The sequence below is a fragment of the Crocuta crocuta genome, unplaced genomic scaffold (genome assembly GCF_008692635.1).
Source record: "Crocuta crocuta isolate KB4526 unplaced genomic scaffold, BGI_CrCroc_1.0 scaffold248, whole genome shotgun sequence".
Taxonomy (NCBI): Eukaryota; Metazoa; Chordata; class Mammalia; order Carnivora; family Hyaenidae; genus Crocuta; species Crocuta crocuta.
In genome coordinates this window covers 5,123,394-5,142,175 of record NW_027532409.1, presented here as the reverse complement: position 1 = coordinate 5,142,175, position 18,782 = coordinate 5,123,394, and the positions used below count along the sequence as shown (strand labels likewise).

General features: G+C 51.7%; 1 long non-coding RNA gene across 1 annotated transcript; it reads right to left on the bottom strand.

The window, feature by feature from the left end:
- Positions 1 to 879: 879 nt before the first annotated feature.
- On the bottom strand, positions 880 to 18,180 carry LOC144243727 (uncharacterized). Its single transcript, XR_013338746.1, has 3 exons — positions 18,074 to 18,180; positions 9,923 to 10,103; positions 880 to 1,165 (listed from the first exon to the last, which is right to left on the bottom strand). It is a non-coding gene; the product is annotated as an uncharacterized LOC144243727 (long non-coding RNA).
- Between the last annotated feature and the right edge of the window lie 602 nt (positions 18,181 to 18,782).

The window sequence follows — 18,782 nt, the reverse complement described above, 5'->3', positions numbered from 1 at the left end:
AGAGAAACTCTTGGCGGGGGGTGAGGGGAAGACTGAATACTTTAGAGAAAAGTTATTCTAAAGAAGAAGAAAAAGAGAAAGTAAGGACTTTGAGAAAAACATGCTGATTTTGTATCTTGCAGCAGCTGCCCACCTTCTCATGACCTCTCTTCTTCCTCTCTTTCACAGACTTTGGAAGCTGGTGGGAAGAAGCTTAGTTTGGAGCTGCCCATGCCCAGGGCCCGCCTTTCTGGAAGCCAGAAGTGGCAGCTGCCTATGCAACATGATCTAGAATCCTGCTTTCTGCCGGGTCCCACTGTCAACTGCCCGCGATTCCCCTCCCGCCCCCCCACCCCGCTTAGCAGCTGAAAGCTAGGCTGGGACTCCCAGGAGCTGGGTTCTCCTTCTGTCTCTCTTCTGACCTTGGGCGTGTCCCTGCCTTTCCTGCACACAGGAGGGGGTTGGACTCAACTCTTCTGAGGTCCGTGCAGTCCTCACTATCCGTTGCTTCTTCCTCACTCCCTATTGTCCTACTAAGGTCACAGACCGGTGCTGGTGACTCAGACACCCCTTAAGAGGGCTAGGGGGCACCCAAACGCCTGGAGCCCGGGCTGGCTCCTTCCTCGGCCCTCTGGCTGGCAGAGACTGTGGCCCAGGGGTTGAGAGGGAGAAGCGCCCTGGAAAAGGCCACTGGCCCCTGTGGCCCTTTAAATGCTGCCAGAATGACTCCTGCTCCCCAGATTGCTGCCTTCGGCTGTCAGACACGCGTCAAGGTCAGGGGTGTGCATCTGCCCTAGACACAGCAATAATGGCTTCTAATGGACTGTAAACAGGTGAAGTTTGCTGCAGAGATTCTGCCACTACTGCTGGAACAATAAAAGCTCCTTTTTTTTTTTTTTTTTAACCCTCTCCTGGATTTAGAGCCTGCAGTAGCTGCGCTGTTCCGGAGAGCGTCTTCTCCAAAGATTTTCTTGCCCAGTCGGTCTCTCCTCCCCCTTAACAACAGGTCCAGAGGAAGGGTGTCCACTCTGCAGGTGGGGGAAGACTCTGAGAGGGAAAGAGACGGGCTGAGGCGTCACGGCTCTGCGGTGCGCTTGTTCGGTCTTATAGCCCAAGCCGCCGCGACACTCTGCTCTAACCGTCAGCACCCACCAGTGATCGAATCCGCATTGACCTTTGCTGGGAGCTGCGGGAGAGAGAAGGAAGGAAAAGTGAAGATCTTTGAATTGGACCAACCCAAGTTCAAATCCTGATCTACCTTTTACTTGCTGTGTGACTTTGGGCCATTAATTAACCTCTCTGAGCCTCGGTTTCCTCATTTCTAAAATAAAGCAGTAGGAAGATTGTGAGGGTTGAAGGAAATTATGTACCTGAAGTGCCTGGTGCAGAGGTCTTAGTAAAGGTCAGGCCCCTCTATGGCCCCCCTACACCCCCCCATTTGAGTAAATCTAAGATGTCTGAGGCTTCCTTATGGAAGTGACCTTAGCACTGGGGCTGGCAGATGAAAAGCAGTGACCCAGGGCCCCACACCTACCCCTTCTCAGGACAGCGTCCCCAAGGTCATCAGGCACCAGGTGGGCCAAGAGCAGCCCCACTCTCCCTTCCTCTAGGCCTGGGCTGGAGGGCTGGAGTGAAGGCAGTGAGGGCCATAAATAAGGCCAATGAGGAAGCAGTAATTCGGCGGCCATTTCCCGTCACGCTGCTACTTTTAGTGCTGCCAGCGTCACAGCCCAGGCGGCAGGGTGGAGGTTGGATGGCTCCTCCCGGGGGCCGTTTGTTCTGGGCCTGTTAGATGCTAGGCAGGAGGTGGTGGGATCAAGGGCAAAGGCAAGGGGGATGGGGAGCGAGCCCACCCACCCTCTGTCCCAGCTGCTGACCCCTCCACGCTGCCCATCACCCCCCCGATGAGATCCGTCTCCTCTCGCATCAGCTTCTCCAGAGGACCCAACAGAGGGGCCTCCGTCCTCTGCCCACTGTGGGCACACCCACGTCCACGCCGCCTTCGCCTCCCCACTGTTTTCTCTCCTTATCCTTCATCATCTGACAGCCTCTGTCCCTTGTTCGCTTGTTTTTGCCGTGGCCTGTTTCTCTCCGGCAGATGGGCCCCGTCACCAGACCCCTGAGAGCAGAGAGTGTTGTGTTTTGCTTACTGCTCTATTCCTAGCATCTAGAACAGTGCCCAGCACATAGTAGGTGCTCAGTAAAGTGCCAAATGTATTTACTCAGCCACTCTCTCTCATACGCCACTCAAAGCACCTGATGCTCATAAATGCAACTACCAGTCCTGAGAATGGGCTTTAGGGCTGGTGGAATCTCAATGAACCACACAGCCCTTTCCTCCCCTTCCCCCTGCCCACCATGAAGCGGGGGAAGGGGGCTCACAGCAAAGAGGCACAGCAGAGGAGTTATGGTTACTCACTCTGGAGTCAGAATGCCTGGCCTTCCTTGGCCTATGTGGGAGAATTTCCCGTAGCTCTGAACCTCGGTCTCTTTATCTGTAAAATGGGGATGGTCAAAGGTGTTGCCAGCGTCAATCAGGGATGCATTTGAATGTGCTTTATTTAGCACCAGTTACCAGGAGAGCTCAGTGGACAATGGACGGGGACCTACGATGACAGCTGCGTGTGCTCTAATGGCAGAGAAACCACGTGCTGAGGGTCTGCTGGAAAGAGCAAGTGATCCTGATGGGGGCGGTCAAGGGCATGGTTCCTGAGGAAGCAGCGCATGAGCAGCGCATGCGGGAGCAATGTGCTCTTGGTGGAGGAAACAGCCAGAGCAGAGGCACAGAGAGGTGTGGGCTCTGGGGGTGTGTATGTGTTGGGGGTAGGGGCGAGGAGATGAGGAGGGAGGAGGTGGGAGCAGAGCGGGCAGGGTCGGGGGTGAGGCCAAGGGATCCCTGATTCTGAGTGAGGAGGGTGGACCCCCTCCCGGGGGCATGAGAACCACTGAAGGGGTTTGAGCAGGGGTGTGGCATGGCTGACTCGGGGATTTTTAACCTCTGTCTGGGCTTGGGGGTGGGGGACAGGCTGCAGGGAGAGCTGCTGAAACGGGGCTGGTGTTCCAGGTGGGAGGAGCTGAAGCTTTCTGAAGGGGAAGGGGGGAGGGGGAGCGGCACTCAGACCCAGACTCCCTGCTGAAGGGCATAGACCACCTGCGGTGTCTGCCCACCCCCACCCCTACTCCACAAGAAGATAGGGAAGGGAAGGCAAAAGAAAGCCTGGAGTCTGTGTTCCCCCCACCCCCATCTAGTCACTCAGCAAGGCCTCCCCGGGCTTTGGTCCACGCCCACCTAGCCAGTCCCAGCTCTGCCACTTGGGAGGGAGTTCTGGAATCAGACAGACACGGTGCGCCAGGCCCAATGTGTGCATCTTCCCAGGCGGACTCTGTCCCACCAGTCCGCTCCCGCTCAGTGCCAGACTGCCTTCGGCCTTTCTTCCTCCTCTAGCCCAGCTGCCTCAGTCTCCCCCCTGGGGCGAAGGCCAGCCTCCAGCACGGCCTCCATCAAGCTGAGCTGCGGCAGCGGACCCTGGGCCCATCCTAATCTGAGGGGGGCTGTGGCTCCTTCTGCCACTTCCGAGTTCAGATAAAGCAGCGCGTGTGGGGCTTGGGGTCTGGCCTCCCCAGGCGCTTCTCGGAGGTGCCCCTGGAGCAAATTGGGATTCCTGAAGTCAGGAGAGAAGGGGAGCCTCGACCTCATGGACCGTCCCAAAGAATGGAGGCGTCGTGGGGCTTGTGCACATGCTGTCCCCACGGCCCAGCACCCCGCTGCACTGGAGGGGGAGGCCTGATCCTCTGCTCCCATGGGAGCTGCTGAGGAGGGTAGGGCTGCTCGGTGCCCCCCAGCCACACTGGGCAGGCTCCCAGCTTTACACTTGCCCGGACCCACAGCCTGCAAAAGGGGTGGTGAGCTTAGGTCTGGTCTACAGGGATCGACTAGAGGTAGAAACAGCCCAGGACAGGGTTTCAGGGACGCTCACTGTCGGCCAGCAGCAGTCAAGTCTGGGCTCTGAGCCACTTGGCTGTACGGGCCTCGGGCCCCTGAAGGGCAGCTCAGCTGAGGCTCAGGCCCGGGGCAAAGAAAAAGGCATAGAAGTATTTGCCTTGTTCCCGGGAACAGAGCACGCGAGCCCTCACTTGGCAGAAATGGTCCTCAGGATCCTGAGATACTAGGAGGTGGCATCTTACAATGCAAAGAGCATTGGTACAGATGATAGTATTGTTAGAACCTCTCTCTGTCTCCCTCTCTCTCTCTGTCTCTCTCTCTCACACACACAAATACAAGCAAAACTGGGAAGTCTGAATAAGACCAGTGGATTGTATACCAACATCCTAGTGGGGATGTGCTATACTATAATTGTGCATGATGTTATCATTGGGGGAAACTGGTAAAGGGTGCATGTTTCTCTCTGTGTTATTTCTTACAACTGCATTTGAGTGTACAGTTATCTCAAAATAAAAGGTTTAATTAAAGACAGACAGAAAGAATGAGAGAATGAGAGAGGATGGGCCCTGGAATCCTGGACTCAGATCCCAGCTCTGCCTCCTCCTCATTTTGTGGCCTTGGGCATGTCCCTTCACCCCTTTGATTCTCAGTTTCTTTACCTGTAAAATGGAGATAAAATATGAGCCATTTAGGACTGAAAAGCAATAAGAGTATGTCACTTTCGAATTGGTGGCAGGCTGACAAGATAATATAGAGAAGAAAATGTTTGGCTTTTAATGCGTTTGTTAGAAAGCAAGATTGAAAAAAGTAATCAATTAAAATGTCAGTATAAGGGCATCTGGGTGGCTCAGTCCGTTAAGTGTCCCATTTCGGCTCAGGTCACAATTTCACGGTTCGTGGGTTCAAGCNGGGGGGGGGGCAGAGAGAGAAGGAGACACAGAATCCGCAGCAGGCTCCAGGCTCTGAGCTATCAACACAGAGCGACACGGGGCTTGAACCCACGAACCGTGAGATCATGACCTGAGCCTAAGTCAGACGCTTAACTAATGGAGCCACCGAGACACCCCTAAAGAAAAGTTTTTTAATGTCAATTTAAGATACTAGAGATAGAACAAAATATACCCAAAGAAAGCGGAAAGAAGGAGTTTAAAAAGGCAAAAAGAGCAATGGATGGATGAGAAAATTAGATGGAGCTGCTAAGCCCTGCAATGCAAAGTGATGGCAAGAACTAAACAAGAGAATGCGTTCATTCATCAGGGAAAAGGACTGCACACGCTACATGCGCAGCACATCCTCTGCTCCAGGCACCGTGCTAAGTACCAGGTAATGAAGGGGGGCAAGACCCACAGCCCTGCCCTCAGGGAGTTTTCATTCTGGCAGGAGAGGCAAACGCAGTACCGGATTCTGTGAAATCAGGGAGGAAGCAAAGGACACTGGGAGTCCAGAGGAAGGGCCAGGATGGGGGAGCAGGCAGTGCGCCCCCAGGAGACAATATCCGAGGTCAGCAGGAAGGATGAGTGGGCGCTGCCCTGAGAGTGCTCCCTCCTGGCAACAAAAATATCAGGTGCCGGCATCTGATGCTAAGCAAAGTGATGCCCCAGCCGGGGAAATGCAAGCACTCCGGATATTTAACACAACCCTGTGGCACAGGGACCATTACTATCACCATTTGTACTTCAGGGAGTTGAGGCTCAGAGAGGTTCCTTAACTTGCCCCAGGTCCTTCAGCAAGAAGAGATGGCTTTGTGGTTAAATCCAAAGGCGGAAGCAAAGCTTACATACTTCAGGGGGGTGCAATTCTAGCACAGCAGGAATGGGGGAGAAAGGGAAGTGAGGCAGGGAGGAGGGTGATACAAGATGACAGGTGTCTGAGCTGGCCGGATTGGGGCCACACAGCGGGGTCCTGGGCCGTGTGGACAGCGCGTGCACAAGCCCCACGGCACCTCCATTCTTTGGGACCATCTGTCAGTTCGAGCCTCTCCCTCTCTCCTGACTTCAGGAATCCCAATTTGCTCCATGGGTGCCATTAGTTGGCACCTCTGAGAAGCCCCTGGGGAGGCCAGACCCCAAGCCCCACACGCGCTGCTTTATCTGAACTCGGAAGTGGCAGAAGGAGCCACAGCCCCCCTCAGATTAGGATGGGCCCAGGGTCCGCTGCCGCAGCTCAGCTTGATGGAGGCCGTGCTGGAGGCTGGCCTTCACCCCGGGGGGGAGACTGAGGCAGCTGGGCTAGAGGAGGAGGAAAGGCCGAAGGCAGTCTGGCACTGAGCAGAGCGGACAGGTGGGACTGAGTCTGCCTGGAAGATGCACACATTGGGCCTGGCACACCGTGTCTGTCTGATTCCAGAACTCCCTCCCAAGTGGCAGAGCTGGGACTGGCTAGGCGGGTGTGGACCAAAGCCTGGGAAGGCCTTGCTGGCTGAGTGGCGGGGGCGCTTTTTCTGCCGGGCAATGAGGACCCAGGGGAGGGTTCTTAATGCGGGCGGGATGGCCGGCACCAATGGCAGCTCAGAAGAAGCTAGATCCCACTGGCAGGCGTGGGCCCAGTGAGCTCTGGCAGAGCAGGGGCACTGCCCTACTGGCCCCCGTGCCGCCCCCCACCTGGCCTGCAGCGCACATCCTTCAGCGTGACATTGGAACATCGCTGGGGGAGTGGAGGGTGACGGGCCGCCGTCCAGGATGGTAATGGCTCCGGCGCCAGGAGGAAAACGACATAAATAATATCCCATTAGAGGCGCCGAGCTCTCTGCTGACTGCCTTGTTTTGCTGGCAACATTATGGGTTTCATAAACAGACTCATCTATTTTCCAATCCTCGCTCTGGCTGTGTGCGGGGGGGCATGGGGCTGGGTGCTNGGCACACCCCCCCCCAGCCCAGGCCACTCAGCTCCCCCCAGAGCCCCAGGCCTGCCCCTCCACTCCCACCCCTAGACTGCAGCATTCTCCCCGTCTCTCCCTAGAACACTCTCCCCAGCCCAGTCTTCAGAAGGGTCCACTTTGCTGATCCCTCCTCCATGCAGCCTTCTTTGATTCCCCATTCATAGGTGACCTCAAGGTTCCCTTAGCTCTCTCTCGGTGATGCGGCCGGGCATCCTGGAAGAAGCCTGGTGACAGACAGCTCTGGTTTCACAACCTGACTGATGCTTATAAGCCTCGTGACCCTGGGTAAGTCCATCCTCTCAACTCTCTGAGCCCTCAGTTTCCCTTGTAGAAGGTGGTGATAATAATATACACTTCGGGGAGATGTATCTCTGAGGCTTGTCTGATGTACAGATTTCCATAAGTAACCGTTCTTCTGTTCCCCTTTGTTTTGTGCATTGAAATGGGGGTCCTCCTGCCCCCAAAGCGACAGTGTATTTTCCTTTCTCTGACCCTCCCAGAGTCTTGTCTTGGCTTTGCATGCAGCAGGTGTCCAGGGCAGCTCTGAGAAGGTAGCTAGAAGGACTCGAGGTCAGGAATATGACCTCTGGGCCCTGTCCCAGCCTGAACCCCAATGAGCTATGTGACCTTGAGGGAATTCCTTCTCCTCTCTGGGCTGCTCTTCCTCCAAGTGTAAAATAAGAAGACATTTGTGATTGCTCTTAGCTCCCATTTCCAGGATCTGGCTTGGGGGTCAGAGAGACTCTTGCTAGGCTCCTGCTCTGCTGTGTGTCCTTGGGCAAGGACTGAACATCTCTGAGCCTGTTTCTTTGCCTGCTCAATGGAGGTAATAAAGCCCGCATCACAGGGTCGGTGTGATATTTTAGTAAACTCATCAATTTGGTGGCATTTACTGAGCACCTATTACATGTCAGGCACTATGCATCGTGCTGGGGATATAACCATCTTGTGCTGGTGAGCGAAACAACGATTCTCATATTTACGAAGCTCATATTTTAGTGGAAAAGAGACAAAAATTCGCCACCACATAAATAACTGTGTAATTACCTACTGTGATATGTGTTATGAAGAAACATAAAACTGAGCTACAAGGACTTGCCTTGATGCTCCTAGTTAGGGAGGGCTTCCCTGAGGAGGCGACTACCTCCTCATCATGAGCTGACTACCTATTGCGGGCAGCATGGCAAGTGAACCTCATGGCTCAAACCACAGCAATGACTTTGCTGTTGCTCGAGGTGTCTGTAGGCCAGGAGCTCAGCAAGGGCCCTGCTGCATCCCTCATGAGGTTCCACTCAGATGGTGGCTGCAGAGCGGCTGTGGGCCACCAGACATCTCGGTCTCTCTGCACGTAATCTCAGGGCTTCTCCAGGGGCCTCTCTGCACAGGCTAGCTTGGGCTTCCGTGTAACATGACGTCATCTGACTCCAGAGCCAGTGTCCTTGACCTCAACTCAGAAGCGTCCCAATGTCACTTCTACTGCATCCTATTGATCATGAGTACACTGTGAATCAAGAATGTCAAGGTCACACTTCAGGAAGAACGTGTTGGATGAAAGATATTGTTGTGACTGCCTTTGGGAAATACAATCTGCCGTTGATCTAAAGCATGAGGAACAGTTAAGTTGAGAAAGCAGAGGGACAATTGGTGCAAAGGCCCTGGGGTAGAAGAGCATATCTGGCTTAGAACTGAGGAAGTGTACATGGGCACAGTGGTGAATAAGACAAAAATGCATGTCCTTTAGGAGCTTATGTTCTAGTGGGGGAAGACAGACAATGAGTAGATACACAAATGCATAAACAACACAATTTGGGGTTGGGTGAGTGCTGGAAAGGTCATATACTGGGTGCTGTGATAGAGTGAGCTTAGAGGCTGGGGTATTATTTCAGGCTGGGAAGACCTCTTAGAGAAGGTGGCCGGTGAGCTGATGTCTGGGGATAAGAAGGAGCTGGCCAGTCCTTTGCAAAGAACTAGGGGAAGAGTTTTTCCATTAGAGGGAACAGCATGTGCAAAGGCCAGGAGGCAGGGAAAGACTTGGCAGTGTGACTGGAGCTTGGTGAGAGAGTGGGCAAGAGGGAGTGACGTGATGTCGGACAGGGAAGGCGAGGCCATATTTCACAGGGCCTGCAAGGGGCTTCCAAGTGTGATAGGGAGCCACTGGTGGTTTAGGCAGGGGAGCCATGTGTCCTGGTTTCATGATAAAGTTCCCTCTGGCTGCTGGGTTGGGAATGGAGAGCCAGGGCAGGCGAGGGAGCAAGGAGCCCTGGTGAAAGGGGCCGGTGGCCTGAACCAGGATGGTCGTAGCAGGTGACGCTGGGAAGCGGAGGGACTGGGGGATAGAACCTACAGAACCCAGTGACTCGACGTGGAATGTGACGAAAAGGAGAAGAAAGAGGACCCTCAGGTTTCTGGTGAAGTTAAATCTGATTTTACAGCCCAGAGAAGTTAAGTGACCAGCCCATAGTCACACAGCACAACCACGGTACATACTACCAGAAACAGAAGCCAGACCTCATGCCCAGAATTCAGTGCCACCCTCTGGGCCAGCCCTGGGCCTGGGATGCCACTGTCATGGGACTCGGTCCTCTCTGTGTCTCCTGCCCTACCCCTCCCATCACCCCCCCTCTCTCCTCCCGGGATGCTGGCGGCTCTGGCTGCCGCAGGCCCAGCAGGTGTGCCTTGCCAAGCTGTCGACATGATGAACAGCCTCCCTTGGCCGAGCAGATAACGGTACACACACAGGTCAGGGGGGGCCCGTGTAGCCCATCCATCAGGCCCAGGAGCAGGCGGAGGGCCGGCACACCTTCGTGCCTGTTATCGGCCACAAATGTGTTTTTCCCCCAAGGTTAACAGGAAGAGTGACGGCCAGGCGCCTGACATCAGCAGGGCTGGTGCTCGAAGGAACCAGCCGCACCCCCCACACTTCCTCCCTCAGCCTCTGAAGGCTCCTTCCAGCCTTGCCCAGAGGGAAGGCCTGGCCTCCTGGGTGTGAAGACGCTCAGAGCCACAGAGCTGCAGACTCCTCAAGCCTTGAGCCTCGAATCTTTGACACTGAGTTGTACTGAATCCTCATTTCCTTTAGGTAGGAGCATGCAGTGGCTAAAACGCATGGACTCTGGACTTACCCTCTGGGGTTCAAATCCCAGTCCTGCCACTTATTCGCTGTGTGATCTAAGGCAAATTATTTCTCATCTCCGTGCTTCATTATGAGGATAACAGCATCTACACCCCGGGGGTGGTTGTAGTGATTAAAGGAGCCACTCTCTGTAAAGTGCTTAGAACATTGCCTGCCACAAAGTACATTGCCTGTGTGGGTAGAAATAAAGAGTTCTTAAAGACACAGAGTCTTACATTCTGAATTATAGAGACACTAAACCTTAAAACCTTTGAATCTGCTTAGGGCCATGGATTTTTCAGAATCTCCTTAGTTTAGACTATTACAGTCACAGCTGCAGGGGGCGTGCTGAGGGATGGCTTAGTGGGGCTTGGCCTCTCCATAATTTCCATCTTCTCTTCTTCCGTTCTTTCACAGGGACAACCGATAGTATCCTGATCTTATTGTAAGGTGTTCTGCAAATATAACGTCAAGTCCCTCTTCCAACCAATTTATTGTACCCATGTAGGAATTCTTGGGCGTCTACTGCACAGCACTTCACAGTCTTTATATATCTGTTTATCCATCCAAACTTCCATCCCTCCATCCATTAGTCCAGACATCTCTCCATCCCTCTCCTTCCTTTCCTCCACCCATCCATCCATCCAACCATCCACCCATTCATCCATCCAACCATCCATCCATCCATCCATCCATCTATCCATCCATCCATCCATCCATCCATCCATCCGTCCGTCCGTCCGTCTGTCCATCCGTCCGTCCGTCCGTCCATCCATCCACCCATCCACCCACCCATCCATCCATCCAACCATCCATCCATCCAACCATCCATCCATCTAACCATCCATCTATCAATCCATCCATCCATTCATCCATCCGTCCATTCACCCAACACTATTTGAATATGTTACATACAAGGCACTGAGTTGGATATAAAGGGGTATGAATTGGCCTCAGTTTCCACGTTCTCTGGGCTTCCAGGCCAGCAGGCCAGATGAGATACAAACACAAGCCATATTCAGAAACCATAGAGAGTGTCAGAAAGAGAACTTTCCTTTCTGTTGGGGCTTCAGAGGTGACTTCATCAGGAAGGCGGGTCTTGAAGGACCTTGTCTTGATGACATCACAGGTGGCTTCATGTTTCAAGGATCTGGGGGGAGGGTAGAACCATTGACAGGGCTGCAGGGAGGAGACCTTGCTGGGGTCGGGGGTGGGGGGGGGCTTAAACACCATTTAGTCCAACCGAATGATTGGTGCTAAGAGGTTCCGTTCCAATACTGTGTGAAGCATTGTTGCAGTCCCTGCTTGCATACCTCTAGGCCAGAGAGGCTCAGTACAAGATAAGGAAGAAGGCTTCCAGAACTGCGCTGTACTCTGGGAGCTTAACAGCATTTCCAAACTTGATTGGACTTGGTCTTTTTTTCAAGAACCATCTTCCAATACAACATCTTGAGGAACGTACTCTGTGAAATGATGTTTTTTACTTTGCAAACTTTAAGGACACACCTCATCTTCTCCAACTTGTCCCCCCAGATCGCAGCACATGGAAACGGGAGGGCAGGGGTGGAGGAGAAGCTATTTTCTCTGCTCTCAACTTTTCTAAGCATCTTCAGGAGCTGCATCTCCTCTGTGGTTCTGCTCCTGCCAAGACAGCCCCTCCCTCTGTGTTTCCAGCACCTTCCAGACAGCCCCAGCTCCTGGGCTCTCCTAACATCACTTCCTTTCTCTATCCCTCTGACCTTTGGGTCCTTTTCCTCATAGCATCCTATTCACATGCTGTGACACCGTGACACCCACAAAAAAGGTTCTGGAAATGCTAACTTGGGGGATAAAATCTGTACACACATTCAAACACAGAGCCATTCAAAGATACAAATATCAGCTACTTCTAGATAGTGAAATAGTAAATAGGCTTTTAGGGAATGAGAATAGCGCATCTCTTGTTTCCCTCTAAAATGACCACATTTTTAAAAAAATTTTATTTATTTATTTATTTATTTTTAAATGTTTTATTTATTTCTAGGAGAGAGAGAGACAGCATGAGCAGGGGAGGGTCAGAGAGAGAGGGAGTCACAGACTGAAATGGCTCCAGGCTCTGAGCTGGCAGTCAGCACAGAGCCCGACGCGGGGCTCGAACCCACGAACCACGAGATCATGACCCAAGCGAAAGTTGGACGCTTAACCGACTAAGCCACCCAGGCGCCCCATGACCACATTTTTTTTTTATAAGACTTGTCCCAAGAGGGCAGGCAGTGGAGTTCACTCTGGTAACTTTACAAACTGTGGGAGTTGTTCATTCATTCACTCAACAAGCATTGATGGTAGCTTCCTCCATTCTGTGCCACATGCCAGGCACTGGGAGCGCAGAGATCTCTCCAGCTTGTAAAGAGGTCATTTCAATAATGTGTAGGATCAATGGGTCCTATATATTGGGAGCCCAAAGAGAGGCTGCCTATCTGGGACCATCTGGGAAGGCTTCCAGGAGGAGGTGATGCTGAATCTGAAGTTGAATGTAGTAGAATGTGGAGTGGAATGTGAAAAAGTACACAGAAATTGCCAAGAAAGGAACCCCTATAGGCATGGGTACTCCAAAAACGAGCCTGGCCTTGGCCTTGACTCCTTGGGATGAGTCCACCATTAGCCCAACAAGGGGGCAGGAGTAAACTGAGATGTTGTGGCCCCTGGACGTTACTCCTTCACTTTTGTTAGGAGTTTGAGGTCCATGGGAGGCACGCTGGGCTGGGGGTCAGACAGCCCTGGAAGCAAGCCCAGTTTCCCCACCCAAGGTCAAGCAGGTGACCTTGAGTAACTCACACCCCTCTCTGACCTCAGCTCCCTCATTGGCCAATCAGGGATAACAAAGCTTACTGCACCGGGCTGATGTGAAGGGCAAGGGAGTTGATGGAGGAAGAAGTGCTTTGTAAACTGTTAAGTGTTTTATAAACTGTAGAGTGCTGTGTGTACGGTAAAACCTTAACATTTATGCATTATGTTACCTGCACGTCTTAGCCTAGGACACAGCTCACAACAGAGACAAAGAATTGCAGGACCAAATTATTCTGCCACCTTTGGAGCTCTGTGCCCTTTCTCTTGAAATTGTTTAGGTCTTCCTGAGGTCCCTTATTAATATGCCATCACCCTGAGAGGTGTTAATCCTTATTGGCTAATACCTTGGTTAGTGCTGGCACTTTCATTAACAGTTAACACCTTTAGTTAGCAGCTAACTCCTTAACAGGAATCACCTAGCATTCAGCTGAGAGAAGAAGCTTCAGATATGGGGCCAGGAGGGACTCCTCACGGTCTTGAGGCATGATGGAGAGGAAAGGGGGGGTCCTGAGAGGATCAAAGATGGTCGGGGAGAGACATCCCTGCCAGGGCTGTAAGGTGCCAATCGGCAATTCCGTCACCTGTCCCTTAGGCTGAGCGCCCCCAGTTAGCAGTACCTGAATCTTCTCTGCCATCTACCCTAGGTGAAAGCCTTGGGCTCTCCACCGCAGGCCTCAGTTTCCTTCTCTACTAAATGGGCTAGTCAACCATTCTTTGGGGTCACCATGACTAATACCTTGTTTTTCAAATGTGCTATGTGTTTGTAGATGATGCATAAACATGTTTCATTTTAATAGTGGTGCCGCTGTATCAGCTTATGTTTTTAAGATTGTTTATGTATTTTGGTTTAAAAATTTTTTTTAATGTTCATAAGTTTATTTATTTATTTTGAGAGAGAGAGAGCGCAAGAACACGGGGGAGGGCAGGGGGAGAGGGAGAGAGAATCTCAAGCAGGGCTCGATTCCACCAACTGTTGAGATCACGACCCGAGCCGAAATCAAGAGTCTGATGCTGAGCCGACTGAACCATCCAGGTGCCCCCTCCGTGGTTTCTAACAATAAGGTTTCATTTGCTCACACTGGGTATCAGCCACAGGTTTGCTTTGATTCTACTCTGCAAACCAAGTGCCCCACGTGATGGCTCTTACGGCTTCCATTCACACAACAGTTCTGCCCACATTTTATTGGCCAAAGTAAGTCACATGGCCTACCTGGGTGTAATCCTTTGTGAGGAAGCGCCTGGTCAGGAGGGCAATGAATGTTTTTAAATAGTAATACAAGCCACTACGGTATTGATTTTAAGGTGTAATAAAAAAATACATAGCTATGCATACATAAGTATATGTAGAGCAAAACAGAGTGAGAATGAGGAAGGAAACGGGGCAAAATGTAAATAACTGATGAATCTGGGTAAAGGGATATAAGATGTTTCTGTAAAGTTTGAAATCATATTAAAATTAGTAGTTCCAGGGGCACCTAGGTGGGCCTGTCAGTTAAGCATCTGACTCTTGATTTCGTCTAGGTTATGATCTAATGGTTCGTGAGTTTGAGTCCAGCATTGGGCTCCGCACTGATAGCACAGAGCCTGCTTGGGGTTTTCTCCCTCTCTCTGCCCCTCCCCTGCTGTCTCTCTCTCTCAAAATAAATAAATGAACATTAAAAAAGAAAAGCAACTGTTTAAAAAAATGAATAGATTCATATACATCACATATTGTTATATACTATGTATATTCATATATATCAGTATATATATACCTATATATATAGATCAAGCCATGATGCCATGATTGCTTAAGCAAGACAAACACAGAGCAAATAAAGACTAATTGAGCTAATGTAAAGAATACGGAATAATAGTACCCGAGTGGCATTTGGAAACACAGGACCCGAAGGGCAGATGTTTGAGAAACCCTTGGTTAAGGTGCGTGATGTTCCTCACACTTGCTCAGGGGGGCCTCTGGCTGGCAGCCCTTCCTTCCCATCCATTCACTATGGGTATCTTTGAGTACCTACTGTGTGCCAAACCCTTGCAGGACACAGAGGACACAGCGGAGGATGACATGTGGCAGCCACAGGCTCTCCTTGGAACAGCTCACGGACTCGCAGAGGTGTCAGATAGAAAGACACACGGCGGCACGTGGCCCAGGGAGCCCAAGCGCCAGCTGGAGTTGTCGCCTGGGAGACTGGCTGTCTAGCGGCTCACCGTGGGCAGTCGGCATGGGGGGAACCACCGCGTGTCTTGCGATTTGGGGTGTTCTAACAGGGAGCGCGCGGGTCCTGGGGTCTCCGTGACAGTATGTGTGAGTGCGGGGGTGGGGAGCAGATAGGCAGAGTGACAGTGCAGATACTGTACACGTTCCTCTATGGCTTATTTGATGCCAAGATTTGTTGTCATGGGGGGTGGAGAACCTATTATTTTTACATTAAAAACAACAGAAGGACTGGGGAGGGACACGAGAGAACTCTTCAAGACAATAAAAATGTTCATTTTCTTGATCATGGTGATGGTTACACTTGTCAAAACTCATCGAAATGTACATTTAAAATGGGTATCTTTTATCATTTGTGTTTTTTTAAATGTTTATTTATTTACGAGAAAGAATGAGAGAGAACAGGGGAGGGGCAGAGAGAGAGGGAGACATAGAATCTGAAGCAGGCTCCAGAGCCATCAGCACACAGCCCGACGCGGGGCTCAGACCATGAGATCATAACCTGAGCCAAAGTCAGACACTTGACTGACTGAGCCACCAGGCGCCCCTATCATTTGTAAGTTGCACCTCAATAAAGTTGATTTACAAAACAAATTAAATGAAACATTAAAAGCAGAGCAGTATGAGAATTATGCATTTATTTTTAAGAGGTTCAGAGAGGTTGAGTAACTTGCCCAAGATCACGCAGCTACTGAGGGGAGGAGCTGGGACTGGACTGTGGTATGCTTGACTTCAGAATTGGTGCGGTCACCTGGGATTAATACCTGCCCTTTATTTACCCACATAAACAAAAGCATCTTCCATTTTGAAAGGCAGCGTTCACAAACAGCACAAAATCTATCCCTAAAAGCAAGATTTCAGGATTAGGAAGGAGTTAAGTGGCCCTAGAGTTCTGCCTCCTTCCTCCTCTGCCATCTGACACACACAGATGCCCTTGTCCCGTCCCTGACCCTAGTTGACCTCTGGCCGCTAGAGGGCCTCCTAGGAACCTTCCATCTGTCCCTGGGCCAGTCAAGCCTCCCTTGTTCTCAGCCTCCTTACCGCTTTCTGCCCTTGTCATACTCCAGCTAAACATCCTTGTTATCTGTTCTTCCACAGTCTGGAAGGCTGGGAGGGAACCTTTAGATGTGGGTGGGAGGCAGGGACCAAATTAGAGGGTTTATCAGTGACCCTTTTCATGGATGAAATGAGAAGGCTCAGAGAGGCATGGAAGCTGCCTTAGATCACACAGTCTGCATGGATTAGGGTCGAACCCACCAAATTCTGATTCCAGATCCTGGCCCCTGGCTCAGGAGGGCGGGGGGGGGTGGGGCTGAGTCATGGGGTTGGGCATGGAGGGGAGGCAGAGGGTAGGGAGATTCTCACTGCCCCCCACCCCCAGCTCCAGAACCAGCTCTGCTCTGTCCACGGCTGAGAACCCCCAGTCCCTGAAGGGACAGGGCTGCTAGGGCCTTTTGCTGAGTGACTGCAGACCACATTTTTCTTAATCTAAATTGAAAACTGCTCAAGTAGAAAAATCATTTCACTGCTTCATCTCAGAAAGGAAGAGAGAAGGCGGGTGGGAGGGGGGTGGCGGCGGGAAGAAAGGCTGGGGGTTGTAAAGGGCTGAGTCCCTACCTGTCCTGAGCCCGCCACTGTCTCCACCCCAGCCCTGCCCATCTGGCCGCTCACAGCCCTAGGGCCTGAGGGGGCGGGTCTGCCGGGCTGCTGATAGTCAGCCAACAAATGCTAAGAGCCCTACTATGCACAGGAGGCTTGGGCTGGGCTCCTAGGACAATAAAACACTGTGAAGGGCAGCTCCTGTCCTTAAGGGGCTTCTGGTTCCTCCTCTCCCTCCTTTCATTTATTGTTCCTTCAACAAATATTTATTGAAGACCTACCATGTGCCTGGCACTGTTCCAGATGCTTGGGAAATAAAAATGGCCCTTGCCCTCCTGGAATACCCTGTCTACTGGAGAAGACAAATGATCAGATAAATAGAGAGTAACAGACTGAATTCAACTTTGAAGGAACATGAAGAGGGGGATGAGTGGTAATGCCTCAGACGGGGGTGGGGATTGTGACTGGTCAATCAGGGAGGGTCTCCCGGAGGAAGTCATACTTCAGCAGAGACACGAAGGGTGGGCAGGAGTTATCCAGGCCAAGGCAAAGGGTGATCAGTGGTGGGAGTGGAGTAGCACCTTCAGAATTAGAAGGAAATACTGGGCAGGGTAGACCTTTAAGCCAGGCTGGTTGCGTTCAAATCCCGGCTCTGCTACTAACTAGCTGTGTGATCTTGGACAGGTTGACTGACCTGTCTGTGCCTCAGTTTTTTCACTTATAAACATAGGGTTATTGCGAGAGTTAAGTAAGTTAGTATATAATATCCTCAGAATGATGCCTGGCATGCGGTTTTTAGCTAACAGGCAAACGAAAAGCCTCAGTATGTGCAAAGGCCCTGAGACAGAGAACTGCAAAGTGAGAAATGGGAGAAAGGTCTTGAGCCGAGCTTTATCCTAGAACAGACACAAACCAAGTACACTCTGTGGAAGTCCACACATTGCAGCAAAGAGGGCATATGGTGAATTCCTGCATCTTCCGGGTAATCATAACGGACCTGTGCTGGTACTTCACACCCTTCTCTGGATGTTACTCCCACAGCCTATGAAAGCAACCATGGTCACCCTACTTAACAGAGGAGCAAATTGAGGCCCAGAAAGGCCAGTGACAAATCCAAAGTCACATAGCTGGGGTTGAGCCTAGCTTTGGCTAACTCAGAGCTCAACTTTCTTATCACTGGGCTCTACTGCCCCATTTCTGAGATGTGACAGAATAGAGTTTGTGTCTAGGTTTGATCATTGTGTGTTGGATCTTGGACTAGACATGTCTGCAGGAAGTAACTTATAAGCTGCTGCCTATAAGCCATTTAATACTTTGCCTAAGTGTCATCCCTTCGGACAGGAGAGGGGCACAATTCATATTTGTACCAGGGCAGCATGCATGAACTTGGACCCCAGGTCACCCTGACCATAGAGAAAGGTGATGAAGAGCATGGGGCAGGTAGACCTGGCTGGCCGAGTGCCCTTGGGCCAGTCATTTCACTTCTCTGAACCTCATTTTTCCCATGTGGGGGGCAATGATACCTACCTCCTGGAGCTGTGAGGATTCAGCAGGACGATAGCATGGCGTCCTTGGCATAAACTTCCGTGAGCGTTCTCTCCAGTCTGTCTCTTTTTTTTTTTTTAATGTTTTTTTTATTTCTAGGAGAGAGCGAGAGAGACAGCGTGAGCAGGGGAGGGTCAGAGAGAGAGGGAGTCACAGACTGAAACAGGCTCCAGGCTCTGAGCTGGCAGTCAGCACAGAGCCCGACGCGGGGCTCGAACCCACGAACCGCAAGATCATGACCTAAGCGAAAGTCGGACGCTTAACCGACTAAGCCACCCAGGAGCCCCTCTCCAGTCTGTCTCTTAACCCTCTCCCCCATTTTCATGTTTCTCCCTCCATTCTGCCTACTTCTTTTAGGACCCAGGTCTAGTCTGACTTGCTGTGTGTCCTCAGGCAAATACCTTCCCGTCTCTGGGCCACCTCAGCCTTTCCAACTAGAATGTGTTGACAAAGCTGCCGGGGTCCCACCTCTCTTCCTTCCTCCTCCCTGCCATCCATCCCCAGACTCATTTTACAGGTCAGTTCCCTTTAATTAGCGAGGCTCCCAGCCTTTTCCCTCACAAAATGGAAACTCTGCAGGTTCATCAAAATCTCATTAACCTCCATCCCTCAGTGGCCCTGCGGGGGTCAGGCCCGCCTGGGGCTGGGGGAAGCCACCTCCCAGCAGGCAGGGGGTGGGATGGGGGGGCAG